This window comes from Hypanus sabinus, unplaced genomic scaffold (genome assembly GCF_030144855.1).
Source record: "Hypanus sabinus isolate sHypSab1 unplaced genomic scaffold, sHypSab1.hap1 scaffold_1643, whole genome shotgun sequence".
Classification (NCBI taxonomy): domain Eukaryota; kingdom Metazoa; phylum Chordata; class Chondrichthyes; order Myliobatiformes; family Dasyatidae; genus Hypanus; species Hypanus sabinus.
This window is the reverse complement of record NW_026779725.1, coordinates 16746-33020: the sequence shown is the minus strand read 5'-3', so window position 1 is coordinate 33020 and position 16275 is coordinate 16746. Positions and strand designations below refer to the sequence as shown.

General features: G+C 43.7%; 1 non-coding gene across 1 annotated transcript; it reads right to left on the bottom strand.

The window, feature by feature from the left end:
* Window positions 1-1481: 1481 nt before the first annotated feature.
* On the bottom strand, window positions 1482-1575 carry trnai-uau (transfer RNA isoleucine (anticodon UAU)). Its single transcript has 2 exons — window positions 1538-1575; window positions 1482-1517 (listed from the first exon to the last, which is right to left on the bottom strand). It is a non-coding gene; the product is annotated as a tRNA-Ile (tRNA).
* Between the last annotated feature and the right edge of the window lie 14700 nt (window positions 1576-16275).

The window sequence follows — 16275 nt, the reverse complement described above, 5'->3', positions numbered from 1 at the left end:
AAGCTAAGTTAGTACCACCATTTGATGAAGCTCAGGTCGACCGGTATTTCCTACATTTCGAAAAGGTGGCCCGGAGTCGGAAATGGCCGAGGGATCAGTGGGCTGTCATGTTACAAAGTGTGTTGAAGGGGAAGGCTCAGCAGTCGTATTCTGCCCTGACCCTTGAACAGTCAAAGAATTATGATACAATGAAAGATACAGTGCTTCAAGTCCAAGAGTTGGTTCTGGAGGCGTATAGACCAAAGTTCAGAGATTTAAGAAACTCCGGGAACCAAACTTATGTGGAGTTTGCCCATGAGAAACAGCTGTACTTCAGTCGCTGGTATACCTCGGAAGCGGTAACTGAGGGTTTGGATTGCTTGAGAGAGCTGGTTGTGATTGAAGACTTTAAGAAGTGCGTTCCGATGATGAAAGGGCATACCGAGATGAAAAGGATGCCGCTAACTTGCGGGAGTCTGCTAGGTTAGCAGACGGGGTTGTTTTAACCCACAAGGTTGAATTTACTTTTGGCTGAGAGTTTCCCAGAGAGTAACTGGGAGGATCAGGGAAAACTGGAATTTGAAACTGCGAGTAGTATTGAAAGCCGAGAAGAGGCTGCCGTCCCGATTGCCTGTGAAATACCTGTGAATTTCCAGGGTGTTGAACCTTGTGTTGAAATTCGGTTAAAGTCTGAGGTGTCTTACTTGATTAAAAAGGAATGCAGTATCTTTGAGCCAGATGGACTTGGTTCAGTGAATAAAAGTTTAACCTAGGAGCCAGTGTAAATTGAGGAATCCCAGTTATTTGTGTTGGACGGTGTTCTAAAAGTTGGTGATGTGAATTTTATTGGAAATATGGAGAAATGTGTTGTTTCTGGATTTTTGAATACAGAACTTGGGAAGTTTGGACTGGTTTCGCGACCTTTGCCCCTGCTTGCCGGCCAATGGCCTGTAAATGTATGTGAATATGTATTGAGGCTACGATTAATATCTCTTTTTTTTTTCGCAGGTGCCTGAAACAATTCGCCGGTGCAAGTAAATATTGAGTTTAATTGACAACACAACGAACCAAGATGAGGTGTAATTAGAGGGTTTCTGACGCATAGTTTTAGGAAAGGTAGAGATCTTTGCTTCAGCATTTGGTTAATTGAACTAAGAAGTCAGGAATGTGGGGGACAATTCTGCCTTAATTCAGCAAAGGAACCATCTGCTCAGACACTTTCAACAACGGGAAGTGAGGCTGCGCGTGTTGAACTAAAGAACCAAACAGGGAGATTGTTTGTAGCCCTGCGAGCAAATGCCTTTTAGTGAATGAGGGAGGATCTCTTGCAACGTTTGTAAACTTACACTCTCTTGCTCAGATCACACTCAAAGGTGCATCGATTCGCAGTTAAATACAAATAACAATCTCAGAAGCACATAATCAAATGTAACATTTTAGTGGAATGCTCAGCTTCAGAGACGCTTAGTCACTCGGGCACTGCAAGCATTAAAAATCACGAGTGCTCTAGGTGAGAGTCGAACTCACAGCCTCGGCATTTCTCCGCCGCGTACTGGCGTATAAGTACCGCGCGCTAACCGATTGCGCCACCAGAGCCCAGTGCTGCAAAGGCACATAAGGAAAGAAAATTTAGGAAAAAATTACAGATATAGAGCCTAAAAACATACAGCACGTGAAAAGGCCATTCGGCACACAATGTATTGCCATACTAGCTAAAAAGCAGATCAAAGGCACTCAAACTCTAATCCCTCCTTCCGACCCTGTCCATATCCCTCAACCTTCCTTACATCCATGTGCATATTGAGTCAGCAAATGTGCACATCAAATACCACCTATAAATTTGCTGATAATGCAAACATTGTTGGTCGAATCTCAGATGGAGTCGAGACAGCGAACGGGGGCGAGATATGTCAACTAGTTGAGTGGTGTCGCAGCGACAACCTTGCAATGAATGTCAGTAAGACGAAAGAGCTCATTGTGTACTTCAGGAAGGAGAGAGATACCAATCCTCACAGAGGGATCCGAAGTGGAGAGAGGGAGCAGTTTTTCAGGTTCCTTGGTGTTAAGATCTCTGAGGAATTAACCTGGTCCCGACATATCGATGCAGTTATGAGGAAGGCAAGACAGCGGCTATCCAGTACTTCATTAGGAGATTAATGAATGAACTCAAAAAACTGCTGGAGAGCATTCTGACAGGCTACAGCATTGTCTGGTATGGTGGGGGGGGGGGGGGGTGTTACTACGATACCGGAAGGGAAGATGGGGAGATGGGGAGCCTTATGATCATGCGGATGTAAGCAGAGAGCTACGGATGGTGGAGAACAAGTGAGCACTCGGTACTCAGTAGGCGAACTTTTCATGAGCAATGGTGGCAGGCGACAATTACAGTCTGAGTATTAAAGGAACAGCGGCATCTCACCATTCTCCGGCGGAAAGCAGAGACGAGACTTGGATGGCAGTGTCGCAAGGACTGGGCGGTGGAACGAACCCAGGTGCTGAAAACTGGCGCGGTGGCCGAGTCGGGAGGCGTTACCGTCGTAGCGAGCGTGGAATGGGTGCCAAGGAACTTTACCCGGAGTCTTGGTTTCAGTACAGAATTCAGAAACGATGCTAGACTTAGAACTGATAGTCCTAAGAGCCATGGGGTGAGGTTACTCGTACACGGGTCGACCAACGAACTGGCAGCTCCTAGTTGTGATCACAGGGTTTTTAAACTGCATTTGCTGATGGAAAGCAGGTGTTTGTAGTTAGTCGAACCTGGAAATGATTGGTAACTAAACGAGGTGATTAAGGCCCAATTCCTGAACCAGGTGCTGGAAGGGACCATGACAGGCAGCCTTTGTTATTTTGGAAAAATGACACTGGAGCTCTTCCTGGTTGGGAACTGATCGGTACTTGAAGTTAATCTTCATCCGCTCTTGAATCTTTCTTTGTACGCTGTTACTCTGTATGTCCAGATGCTGAAAACTTGAATTCTCATTATAGTTGATTTTCTGCTCGCAGTGGTTCAATTTCTCATCCAGATCATGTGAACCTTGACTTACCCTTTGTACTGTAGGTCCCTCCAATAATATATCATCAATGCCGTTACATCTGGGGCACCAAGTGAGAGATTGCTAGTTACCGACCCGCTGGCTAATGGATCATGACATTCAGTCTGCCTTGGTAAATCGCTCCAGTAAGACTGAGAAAATGATCATTTCCAAACTGCACAAGTGTTTCTCATTGATAATCTGCTTCTGAATTCCTCTCCATCAAATTCGCAATATTGACACAGCAGCATATAGTTAGAGGGACAAACAGACAAAAACAGACAGCAGAGGACAGGGAGCCAGACAGACGAATAGATAGATAGATAGATAGAGAGAGAGATAGATAGATAGATAGATAGATAGATAGATAGATAGATAGATAGATAGATAGATAGAAAGAAAGAAAGAAAGAAAGAAAGAAAGAAAGAAAGAAAGAAAGAAAGAAAAAGAAAGAAAGAAAGAAAGAAAGAAAGAAAGAAAGATAGATAGAAAGAAAGAAAGAAACACAGAGACAGTTATCAGTTTTTGCTCACAGTGTGGATAAAGGGGTGACCGGTGGAACGCTATCGATGTGTTCAACCCTGGCCTGGGTTGAGAGCGTTACCGTGGAAGATTGGCATTCTGCTTCCTGTGGTCACGAGTAGGTGATTTTTAAATAAGTTTCGGGAACAGGAGGACGACGTGGAGGATCGGCATCGCCATTGGAAGACAAACCAACACTCCAACTCTCTCTCTCCAACTCTACTCAAACCAGATTCCAGAACTAAACTGATAACTTACCATCCCACCGTGAGACTGTATCACCCAGTCACCTGAGCTGGGGAAGCTTGGGAACCTTATTCACACACACATACACACACACACACACACAGACACACACACACACACACACACACACACACACACACACACACACACACACACACACACACACACACACACACACATATATATAGCCCATTCATGCCAGAGTCGGAAATGGCCGAGGGATCAGAGGGCTGTCATGTTACAAAGTGTGTTGAAGGGAAAGGCTCAGCAGGCGTATTCTGCCCTAACACTTGAACAGTCAAAGAATTATGATACAGTGAAACACGGAGTGCTTAATGTCCATGAGTTGGTTCCGGAGGCATATAAACAAATTTCAGAGATTTAACGAAGTCCGGGAGCCAAACTTATATGGAGTTTGCCCATGAGAAACAGGTGTACCTCAAGGGCTGGTATAGCTCGAAGGGGTAACTGAGGGTTTGGGCAGCTTGAAAGAGCTGGTTGTGACTGAAGACTTTAAGAGGTGTGTTCCCGATGATGTAAGGGCATACCGAGATGGAAAGGATGCCACTACCTTGGTTTACTCCGGATGGGAGTTTCCCAGAGAGTAACTGGGAGAGTCGGGGGAACCTGGAATTTGAAACTGCGACTGGTATTGAAAGCTTAGAAGAGGCAGCTGTCCCGATTGCTGTATTCAGTTTGTTGATGCACCTGTGAATTTCCAGGGTGTTGAACCTTGTGTTAAAACTCAGTTAAGGTCTGAGATGTCTGACTCGGTTAAAAAGGAATGCAGTATTTTTGAGCCAGATGGACTTGGTTCGGTAAATAAAGGGTTAAACTTGGTGCCAGTGGAAATTGAGGATTTTCAGTTATTTGTGTTAGACGGTGTTCTAAAAGTTGGTGATGAGATGAAAGTTGGTGATGTGAATCTTAATAGAAATATGTAGAAAGAAGCTGTTTCTGAATTTTTGAATAAAGAATTTGGGAAGTTTGGACTGGCTTCGCGACTTTTAATGCTGCTTGCTGGTCAAAGGACTGTAAAAGTCTGTGAAATTCTGTTGAATTTTGTTTTCGCAGTAGGAAGTAAACACCTTCAAGGTTGTGGAGTTGTTTTCTCGATTGCAATGAGAAGAGAAAGGATTGTTTTGGTTTTGAGAGACCACCTGACTGGGTTACTGTAGACACGAGACAAGCTAAAAGTCGAAAGTACAGAATGTATGGGCTGTTTTGAATTTTTCTAATGTAAATGTGGTCTTCGCAAGCTTAGTGATGGTAGTGAGTTTGGTAAATATTAGGCTGGCACCTATCCAGGGTGAAGATTATTCAACAATACAGCTAACAAGCGAGCTTGTGTCTGACGACACACGCACAGATACTGATGTGAACCGCACATGCGCAGTGACCCGAAGCATGTCTACAGAAGCTGCTGACGCAGTTCGCAAAGACAGTGCTTTAATTTATGAGAATTTGTCAGAGACTTTTCTGCCTTCCATGTTGCATCAGGATCTGGGTAGTAAGGAGGGTGAGAAAGGTTTGCCCTTGTCCAGGTATGAATTTATAGCGGAACCAAGTCGAGACTCTGAAATTGCTGCGTTGAGGGAGACAGCTCTCACAGGAGAGGAGGTTCAGAGAGAGTCAGTAGGATATTATCTGAAGGATGGGGTGTTAATGAGGAAGTGGAGATCACCTACTGTGCCTGCAAGTGTGGATTGGATCATTGAACATCAAGTTGTGGTCCCGAAAATTTACAGGGCTGAGATTTTAAACATGGCTCATAGTATGCCTTTAGATGGACACCGGAGTGAGGAAGACAGCAAACAGGGTAATGCAGGAATTCTACTGGCCTAATTTAAGGAAGGATGTGGTGAATTTTTGCAGGACTTGCCATACCTGACAGGTTGCGGGAAAACCTAATCAGGTGATCCCACCGTCACCACTTAGACCAATACCTGCTTTTGGTGAATCTTTTTCTAGGGTCATAGTGGATTGTGTTGTCCCATTGCCAAGGACTGCAGCTGGTTATGAGGATTTGTTAACCATCATGTGTGCAATATCTCGGTTCCATGAAGCGGTGCCTCTCTGGAACGTCAAGGCCAAGACTGTGGTAAAAACACATCAAATTTTTCACACTGGTATGTCTACCTAAAGAAATCCAATCTGAAGTAACTTTACTTCGAAAACATTCCAGGGGATAGTTAAATAATTGAGAGCTAAGCGCATTGTGTCACCTTTGACCCTACTCAGAGAGCAATGGTCAGATCAGAATGTGAGTAGGAGCGTTCTTCGTTATGTTTCGGAATTAAGAGACAGACTTAACAAGGCTTGTGACCTTGCAAAGCACAATTTACAGCACTCTCTGTTAAACATGAAACAGTGGTATGACAGAAGAGCGAGGGAGCAGAGATATCGTGCTGGAGAAAGGGTCCTGATGCTGTTCACTCTTCTTACCAAGCGAGATTTAGTGGACCATATGAAATAATTAGGAAAATCGATTCTTTAAATTCTGTTATTAGGACTCCTGACCGGTGAAAGGCTACCCAGCTCGTCCACGCAAATATGACCAAACGTTATCATGACCCGACCCTGCACCAGTGAGTACCTTTATGACAACGGAGGAGATTGTGGTGTCTGGGACTGGGATACCAGAGCTCCATGTAGTCTCCACAAGACTCAGAAATTCTGATGTTTTGAAAAAGCTTGATGGAAAGACTCAGCATTTGCAGGCAAATCAACGAAAACAACTGAAGAGTTTAATTAACAAGTGTAAAGATTTATTCCCTGACATTCCAAGACCATGTATGGCTGCGGTGCATGACGTAATTGTAGATGATCCCATTAAGCAGCACCCTTACACAATGAACCAAGACAAAATATAAAATGGTTGAACAAGAAATTGAACACATGTTAACAGTCGGCATAATTAGGCCATCCACTTCAGACTAGGCGTCACCGTGCGTGATTGTCCCTGCGTCGGATGGGAGTATGAGATTCCATACTGATTGCAGAAAAGTTAAATCAGTAACTAAGGCAGATGCTTATCCCATCCCGAGAGTGAATGACTGTATTGACAGAGTGTGGAAGGCTAAATACCTTACAAAGTTTGACCTGTTGAAAGGTCACTGGTGTGTTCCTTTAACAGAAATGGTTAAAGGAATATCTGCATTTGTGACACCATCTGGATTGTATGAGTACAATGTTTTACCATTTGGGATGAAATATGCTCCAGGGACTTTCCAAAGGATAATGAATTCAGTGATTCAGGGTTTAGAGAATACAGCGGCTTATATTGATGACTTGGTTGTATGGAATGACAACTGGGAGGAGCATATCACAGCAGTAGAGAAACTGTTTGAACGTCTGTCCAAGGCAAATCTCACTGTAAATCTTGCTAAAAGTGAATTTGGCCATGCCACTATCACGTAGCTTGGCTATGTAGCAGGCCAGGGCCAACTGGCAACTGTGCAGGCCAAGGTTCAGGCTATTGCTGAGGTTCCCGATCCAACGGGCAAGAAACCATTACAGACGTTTTTTTACGAATGGTTGGGTGTTACCGTAAGTTTTGTAAGAAATTCGCAGACATTGCTCTCCCTCTAACGAAACTCCAGGGGAAGAGCGAAAGATTTGTGTGGAATGACCTCTGCCAAGAGGAATTTGACCACGTGGAAACCATTCTGTGTAATATAAGTGGATTGTAATACACGTCAGCTGTCATTGTTTATTCCATCACTCAAAACTCCCGGAATGACTGGAATGAACGAAAGAAAAGAATGAACGAGTATTCCTCTTTCATAAAGAAGTGTTCTCCATTTCACCTGCCAGAACAAACTCCTTCCCTCAATTTCAGAAGTGAATGTGCTCCGTCAAATGTTACAAAATAAATCGACTTCAGAATGAATGCCGACTTTAAAAGCAACACTAATATAAAAATATCCTATTTAAATAGCTGAACCCAGGTATCATGGAAAATAACATGGAAAATTCACATCATATTTTATTTAAAATAAACAGATTGCAATATCTCTTAAGGAGTTAAATTTCTGACACGGGGACAGTGAGTAAAACTAGTTTAACGAAATTGTTTGTGCAGTTGGTTGTCAATAATGTCCCTGACGTGATAGCCACGCTAATTGCCTCAAAGGAATTGTTCTCACCTCAATAAAAGTCTGCTAAACAGATCACCAGTCAACCTGAGCAGCTGAAACGCTCCGTACAACTGAACGCTGCTTCTGACGGAATATGGGATATCCGGCGATTTACTACATCGCGGCCGTTTTCTATCCCACACTTGTGGCGGTTGGTGTCCCCGGTAAGATGCCGGAATTGGTCACTTTATGTATGGTGGCGTCGTTATTCTGCTGCGGTATCCGCACTGTTACTGAGCACAGATGCTACCGTCGGCTGAATAGTGTTTCCAGAATGGAGGATTCAGGAATCTAATGGTTTCATTTCCATTTTCCATACTATGATAGCAGTGTTTTCTTCTTTTATCAATTAAGTTATTGTCGATATTGTCGTTGTTTCATAATTTCACCTCGCTCGGCTTTCTGACGTGACGCTGGTCTCTGCTTTACTAGTTCCGAGTATCTATCAGTGCAGACAATTCGATCTTATAACAACGTGTCAGCTTATTTAAAAGATGGTCCCGTCTATTTCAAACACATAGGACTGTTCTTCTGTGGGTCAATAAATGAGAACTCGTGCTTTATGTCACCGCTACAAATAATACCGTCAACTGTTTCACCTCTAATAATGGAAGTGGTGTTGTTTACAGGAACGATCGACTGCTCACCGGTACGTGAGTCGTGGAACTCGGATGCCTCACTCTAAACTGTGGGAAGGTCGCCAATCCACTGACACTCACATCCGTCATTGTCCTCCAGCCGGGGTGCAGCGACCGAGACCGCACACACTGGATTCCAGCTTTCCACTTCCAAACAGACCATACCCGACATAGCATCGGTAGATTGGGGGCATTTAGGGAGCTGACCGTATTTCTATTATGTCTCCAAATTTCTTGTAGTCAATTTAGCAGCGATTGCGATCCTATCTCGGGGAAAATGCGGACTCTCCAAATGCATCATCCGTTACCTGGTTGGAATGGCGACAGCGGATCTGATAGTGGTTATCGTGTTTGCTTTAGTGGAACAGACCAACAATATCTACATTTATTCCAGATCCCTGCTCATCACTCCGGTATGCGCTCTGACACTTGTATTTCGGGTTGCAGCGACAGACTGTTCTGTTTGGTTCACGGTCAGTTTTACCTTCGATCGCTTCATCGCAATATGTTGCCGAAAGCTACGGGAGCGATACTGCACCGAGAGAACAGCAACAGTGGTTATCGTGACCGTGGTTATAGTGAGCTGCGGGAAAAGTGTCCCGATTTACTTTGCCCTTGAACCTTACGTCATTATTGACAACATGCCGTGGCGGTGCACCGGCACATATGAATACGCTACTTCACCCGTGTGGAGAGGGTACCAATTACTGGAGAGTATTTTAACACCATTGCTACCAATCGGATTAATTCTAGTGTTTAACGGGTTAACCATACAGCATATCGTTGTGGCAAATAGAGTCCGCAGAAGGCTTCTGCACAGCAGCGACAATCAGAAAGATGCCGAGGTGGGAAAACGCAGAAAATCAATATTTTTGTTGTTTTCTATATCAACTAATTTCATATTATTTTGGATGCCCTCTGTAGCTCATTCCCTGAAATGGCAAGTGCAAAACTATTTTTACGAGGACAGATATTTGAGTTCCCCGGTATACATCCTACAGCAATTTGGGTTCATGTTGCAAATTCTCAGCATGTGCACCAATACTTGTATCTATACACTGACACAGAGGAAATTCAGAGAAGAGCTGAGGAATGGAATGAAGTATGTGTTTACATTAAATGGCCATCTGTGTAGATAACGCCCGCGTCTAATGGCAATTCAGCGGAGTTTTCAGATAAAGCCGGGTTACAATGAATAGGTTTGGCAAATATGTCATTAATTCAAACAATCATATGCCTGGACATCCTGAAAATGCAGAACTGGCGGAAGATTGCTGACTTCATACAGTTCAGGTAGGTAGCAATACAAAGGCACAATGCTGTTGGTTCAATGGTCACTTTGGTTGAAGTACGGTCCAATCTGTCACAAACACTCGACTGTCACAAGGGCAGGGATGACTTCAGGACTTTCCGGGTTTTAGATGTTTCAAAATGGAGAGGGTCGGGTAACAGTGTAAAGGGAGTTCGGTGGGAAACCAGGGACAGTATCGCAGCTGCAGAAAGGGAGGACAATGTGGAGCGTTCCTTTGTTAATAGACTGGGAGACGGACACAGAAACATGAAGGACGCGATCTGCCTAATTGGAATACTCTGTACAGCCGTCAAGCAGTTTAACAAAAGAAGAACTGCAGCGGGAACAGCGAGGAACCAATCGGGAAGCAGAATTTGGACATGAGCAATGTTATTGGAACGGAAAACTGAAACTTCCCTAGTATTCTTTGGCACCTGTCTGGGGTAAAATGTTTAGGTATGGCATAATTTCTCAGTTGTGTCCAGGAAGGATTCATGTCACTATATGCCGACAGGTGGACTTGCGAACAGTCCATACCGGATCTAATATTAGAAAAGGAAACTGGTCGGGTGACAGATCTCTCCGCGTGTCAGCGTTTCAGAACGACAGGGCAGAACTCTCCAACATTTACCTTGGACAGGCATCCGGCCAGGGAGCATGGAATGTGTTTAATTGCGGGTATGCGATGTATGGTGATACCCGGCAGGAACATGGGATCGTACATTGGGAAATGATGTGGAACGTGGACCGCATTCCGGTTCACGGTCCGGTCCACGTTCCTTCCCTTCCATCTGAAGCCTTGCCGGCGTCCTCGCCTGTATCGCTGTCAAGTTCTACAGGAATTGTGGTTTTATCATATCGGGTGTAGATCCGCTCAAATTTCGATCCCTTTAACCCTGAATGTACACGGCCGTTGTGGAATCGGTGTCTTCCTCTGAAATCAACAATAAATGAAAAATACAAAACGACACAAACTAAAATCGCCGCGAGAACAAAGCAAACATTTGTGCTCACACTTGTCTTCCCTCAAAACCATCGCAGGCAATTGTACAATACAGAATAAACAACTTCCAAAGCAAAAGGCCTCAGCGCGTATTCTGAAGAACAGGAGAGCAAGATGTGGAGAGCTGAGGCTCACATACAGTGATACTTCTTAATTTTAGAAAGATATGCAGCCTCCGAATTCCGCATCAGTTCCTGGAAATCACTTCTCGTAAGGAGACACAAAATTTATGTCACAGGTTTGGTGAAAAAAGATGATTAATTCAATCATCCCCACAACACAAGCTAAAGAAACATGTGACTCCAGTAAAGTCATTCATGACCGTATTTTTTCTCTTTCGCTTTCAATTGAACTCACTTATGTCCACACCTCGTGCAATATTTTAAATGGGCAATGCACTCATATTTAAAAAAAATATGGCAGAAAATGTCATGCTCTTATGTGTTCAACAGTTAAAAAACATCCGTAATGACAATCATACAACATTTAATAAAGACTTCCGACTCCAATTCAAAGAGACGCAAAAGGTCCGTAAGTTAATATTCAGCGCAATTTAAATATGACGTCGCCACAACTCTAAACCTCCAAGATAAAACTTCCAAGATTTCTCACTTTCAATCTGTGACTAAGGACAGGATTCGATCTAAATTACCCTTGTTGTATAGTATCGGGGCGAATGATCAGCATTACCATTGCTGAAGCAACAGATTTGTTCACTGTTCCGGGAATACTATAACACCCAACTCCAGACCGGAACTACTGTCTTTACCGCCTAACTGAAGGACTGAGGGCATATTCCTGTAGTGTGACACTCCCTTTATCATCTCACATCTGCACTTCCATCTTCTCATGCAGTAAACATCCATTAATTCAGTCTCCATGCTTCAGTGTGTGCAAGGACAGAGGGATCGAACAGTATCAACGACTTTCTAGATTGGTCGGTGCTGTGAGAGACTGAAGTTCTAACCCAGACATACAGTCAGACAGGCACACGAAACCACTGCACAGAAACAGGGTCTCCAGCCCGTCATGTCCGGGAGGAATTATTTACACTGCCTACTCCCATCGACATGCACCATGGCCATCCATATCCCTCTCACCCATGTTCTTTTCAGTCATCTCTTCAATGCTGACATCAGAATCTCAATTACCATTTGCGTTGGCAGCACTGTCTACACTCTGCCGACTCTCTGAGTGAAGACGTTTCCCCTCATGCTTCCTTTAAACATTTCACATTTCACCCTTCACACATGATCTCCAGTTGTATTCTCACCTAACAGCAGTGGAGAAAGCCCGCTTGCAATTCCACTCTCTATACGCCTCATAATGTTGTATACCTCTATCAAGTCTCCCCTCTGTCGTCTACCCGCTCGGGAATAACGTGCAAACATACGTAATCGTTCCTTGAATTATGGACCTTCATTCCCAGATTCGTTTGTTCTATCGTACTCCCCAGTGCCCTGTTTCTCATTGTGTCAGACCAACCCTGGCTGGTCCGCCCAAAGTGCAACATCTAACAATTGTCTGCGTTAAATCCGAATCGCGTTTTGTCAGCCCATTGTTCCATCTGGTCCAGATCCCGTTTACGATACCATGCTCCGGTACTCTTCCTCGCTATCAACTACACAGGTTGCTGTCATCGGCAGTTTGCTGATCCAGTTAACCACATCATTATCCACATCGTTAATATAGATGACAAACAACAAACAACGATGACAGCAACGATCCTTGTGCACTCCACTCGTCGCAGGTCCCCAATCAGAGAGACAACCATTTTTTACCACACTCTAGTTTCCCCAGCGTAACCAATGACGACTGCAATTTAATAGTTCATCATGGAAGCCAAGCGACTGAACCTTCTCGAGTATCCTCCCCTACGGAACCTTGAGAAATTCCTTGCTGAAGTCCCTGTAGACGGCATCCGCTGCCTCGCCTTCCAAACTATCCCTAGTAACTACCTCGTAAATCTCTGTGAGTTTGGTTAGACATGACCTACTACGCACTGACCCATACTGACCATCGCTAATGTTCCTATTTGTCCGGTTACTTCCCTTCATTACCCATGACCAGCGTAGTCTGAACAACGAGGACAATTCATCATTACATAATACTTGGCGAGCCCCTTCCAAGCAAAGCTATCGAGATCATCCAGCGGTCGGTACTGATATTTATGGCCTATTGTTTTTTTTAATTCTCCTGCACTTTATTATCCGACGCATTGAGTAGTCAGAAAAAGCAAGGCCTCATAGCTTTAAATAATTAATCGATTCCCTGAACTATAGCAAGATACGGTAGCTCGATTGAGCACAGAACATAGAATATGGGAGCACAGGACACGAGGTTCTGACAGGCTTTCAACTAACGTAAGTTCGATCTGACACATCCCCCCTGCATCAGAATCAGAATCATGGGTTTCAAAGGTACATTTAAAGAATCAGTACCAGATTTAATATCACCGACATACGTCGTGAAATTGTTAACATTACGGCAGCAGTAAAATGAAATACAGGTTAAATGAATATAGAAAAAACACACCTGAGATACAGGTGGCAGCGAGGAAAAAGGCTGTTCCCGAATCGCTGCGCCTGAGCTTTCAGGCTTCTGTATCTCCTTCCCGATGGTAACACTGTGTAGTGGGCACGTCCTGTTAGTGGGCAATGTTAATGATGGATTCCACTGTGACAAAAATCATCCCTTGTAACAAAGATCAATGAGAAAGAGAATCTGTATTTACCAACAAGTGTCATTTATTATTTCTACTAAAAGCACGTAGATTTGCACACTATCTTCGTGTGTGCACCCTGCTGGAAATCCTGACACTCCATGAACAGTCAATGATGAGAAAAGTTATTACCCGGGAAAAGAGTCTACGCTGGCAAGGCATTCCATAGAAACATAGAAAACATAGAAAATCTACAGCACAATACAGGGCCTACGGCCCACAAAGTTGGGCCGAACATGTCACTACCTTAGAAATGACTAGACTTCCCCAGAGCCCTCTATTTTTCTAAGCTCCATGTACCTATCCAAAGGTCTCTTAGGAAGACCCAATCGTATCCGCCTCCACCACTGTTGCCGGCAGCCTGTTCCACACTCACCACTCTCTGAGTAACATCGAACATCTCCTCTCTACCGCCTCCCCAGCACCTTCAACCTGTGTACACTTGTGGCAACCATTTCAGCCCTGGGAAAAAAGCCTCTGAATATCCACACGATCAATGCCCCTCATCATCTTCCGATCCTCATGTTCCCGATCTGCACGTGTCCGTGCGGTCCTACATTTCGGCAATGGTTGGTCTCTGGCCGCTGGTGACATATCACCCCTGCAAATTTTAAGCTCCGGAATCTTATATCGTTCCTCTTCAATGGAACCATTTGATCTCCGAACAATTGGCTCAAGGTAGCTACTCCTCTGAGCATGGTCTCAGGTTTATGGCTCTGATTAGATTGTCCCAAAGTCAAGAATCAGTTCAGAGACAACGCCATTCACATAACAAATGGCGACTTGTTTGAGAATGGTCTCAGGTTTAGCAGATCATTACCTGAAGCTTCCTGTCTCCACATTCACTTCCTCTGATTAAATTATTCCAGTGCAAGAATCAGTTCATAGTCCACAAAATGGGGGGAAACAGAGAGAACTCGTTTGTACGCTTCCCCTGTCGTTGAGCAGACTGCAGTTACTTCTGGCCAACAGTGTTTTATAAGCCATTCAATCTGACACGACTGTTTCTTTCTCGGGTCTGCTGTCGTCTATATGCACCGGGGTAGATGATGGAGGTTTTGCTGAGATGCCGAGTGCTATAGGGGTCGAAGGGGTTTACAGAAATGCGGTGTGATGTAGGGGTTGGAACGGTTTTGTTACGCACCCCGTAACGGGTTAAAAGAACCAGTACAAATGGAACATACCTGGAGTCTGGTATTGCTACAAAAAAAACGCGATTTATTCGTATTTACGTAATATAGTAATATAAAGCCATTTAAATCAAACAGGTTAGCAGAGTTCATGCATATATAAATGAGTAAATATAAAACCCCAAACTTGTTCAAGCTTAGGTGATAAATGATACAGTCTTACGATGGTATAGGAATGACGTCAGTTCAGTTCGCGATATTAAGATATGTAGAAATGAGGAGAGAGAGAGGGGTGTCTGTTTTCCAAGTAAGCCAATGCCATCGATCTTTCCGTTGTCCTCCGAAGTCCTGTTAAAGTTAACGACTGTGATCACACTAAAGAATAACGTCTTCACGCCGTAAAGCTATCAACCCAGTCAAGGGTTAAACAGACCGATAGCATTCCACCGGTCACCCCTTTTCAACACTGCAAGCAAAACCCACACTTTCGTGGGCACTGAAATCTCATCCAGTGTCTACTTCTTCTGTTCATCTGTCCGTGTCTTGCGTATGCTGTGTGTCTGTCTGAAAAGCCAGCTGACCTCGTCTATATCCCAAACATGCCGAAAACCAGCTGTCAATTATAAGGCTCCGCCCTTCCGTAACCATGGAGACTGGCGTGCTGTTCGGTGCTCTCTCTCTCTCTGTGAATCAGTTTACACCCACTCTCTCTCTCTTTAAAGCCACATTCCATTTTGAATAATGCTTATGATCTCTTCTCTCCTCCCACCTGTTGGGAAAAAAATTTGATCAAGTAGTAAAATTTTTGCCTAACTGTAGATTACAGAATATGAAGCAATAAATATCTGATTAACATGTTGTAGGCTACAGAAGACTATAAAAATACTGGTTTCTATATCATTCTTTAATTTAACATCCAGACAATCAATCCACCATGTTACTGTCTTTACCTTTCACACACTTTGCTACAAAACCAAAGTTCTGCAAAACCAAATTCTGTAATCTTCAAAATGGCGTTAGATCTCCTATTTTCTCTTTTCAACTTCAGCACAGAGCAAATAACCATCACGTGATCAACTCCAACAGGGCTTTCAAGGATGGCCTGAACCTTGCATAGGTGCTAACTCCTCGCTCATGTTTTTTTTTTAAACTAAGCCCTTTCGCTGAACTTTGTTCCTTTGTTCCTTTGTTCCAAACAAGTCATTAGTTCTATCTCCAAGATCTTTCGTTGTATATGTTTCCATAAGAACACCTGCAGATGGCCTCTCTTGGTCAAAACAACACTTTAATTTGTTTTGAGAACTCTCCGAACCCTGTCTATCCAATTCACAAACTTGAACAACATCACCAAGTTGTTTATCTTTAAATTCCAAAATATAGTTAAACAAATTAACGTGTACTGTCTCAGCATCTGAGAGAGATGTTTCTGTCAGCAAGGTCAAAGCTCATGCTTCTACGCTTTCAATAATAGTACCAATTTCAAATTCCAGTTCACCCTGATTATCCCAGCTATTCTTTTGGAAGCTCTTATTCATGAAAAGAACTTAACCTAATGGTTTCAAGCAAGCTCGTC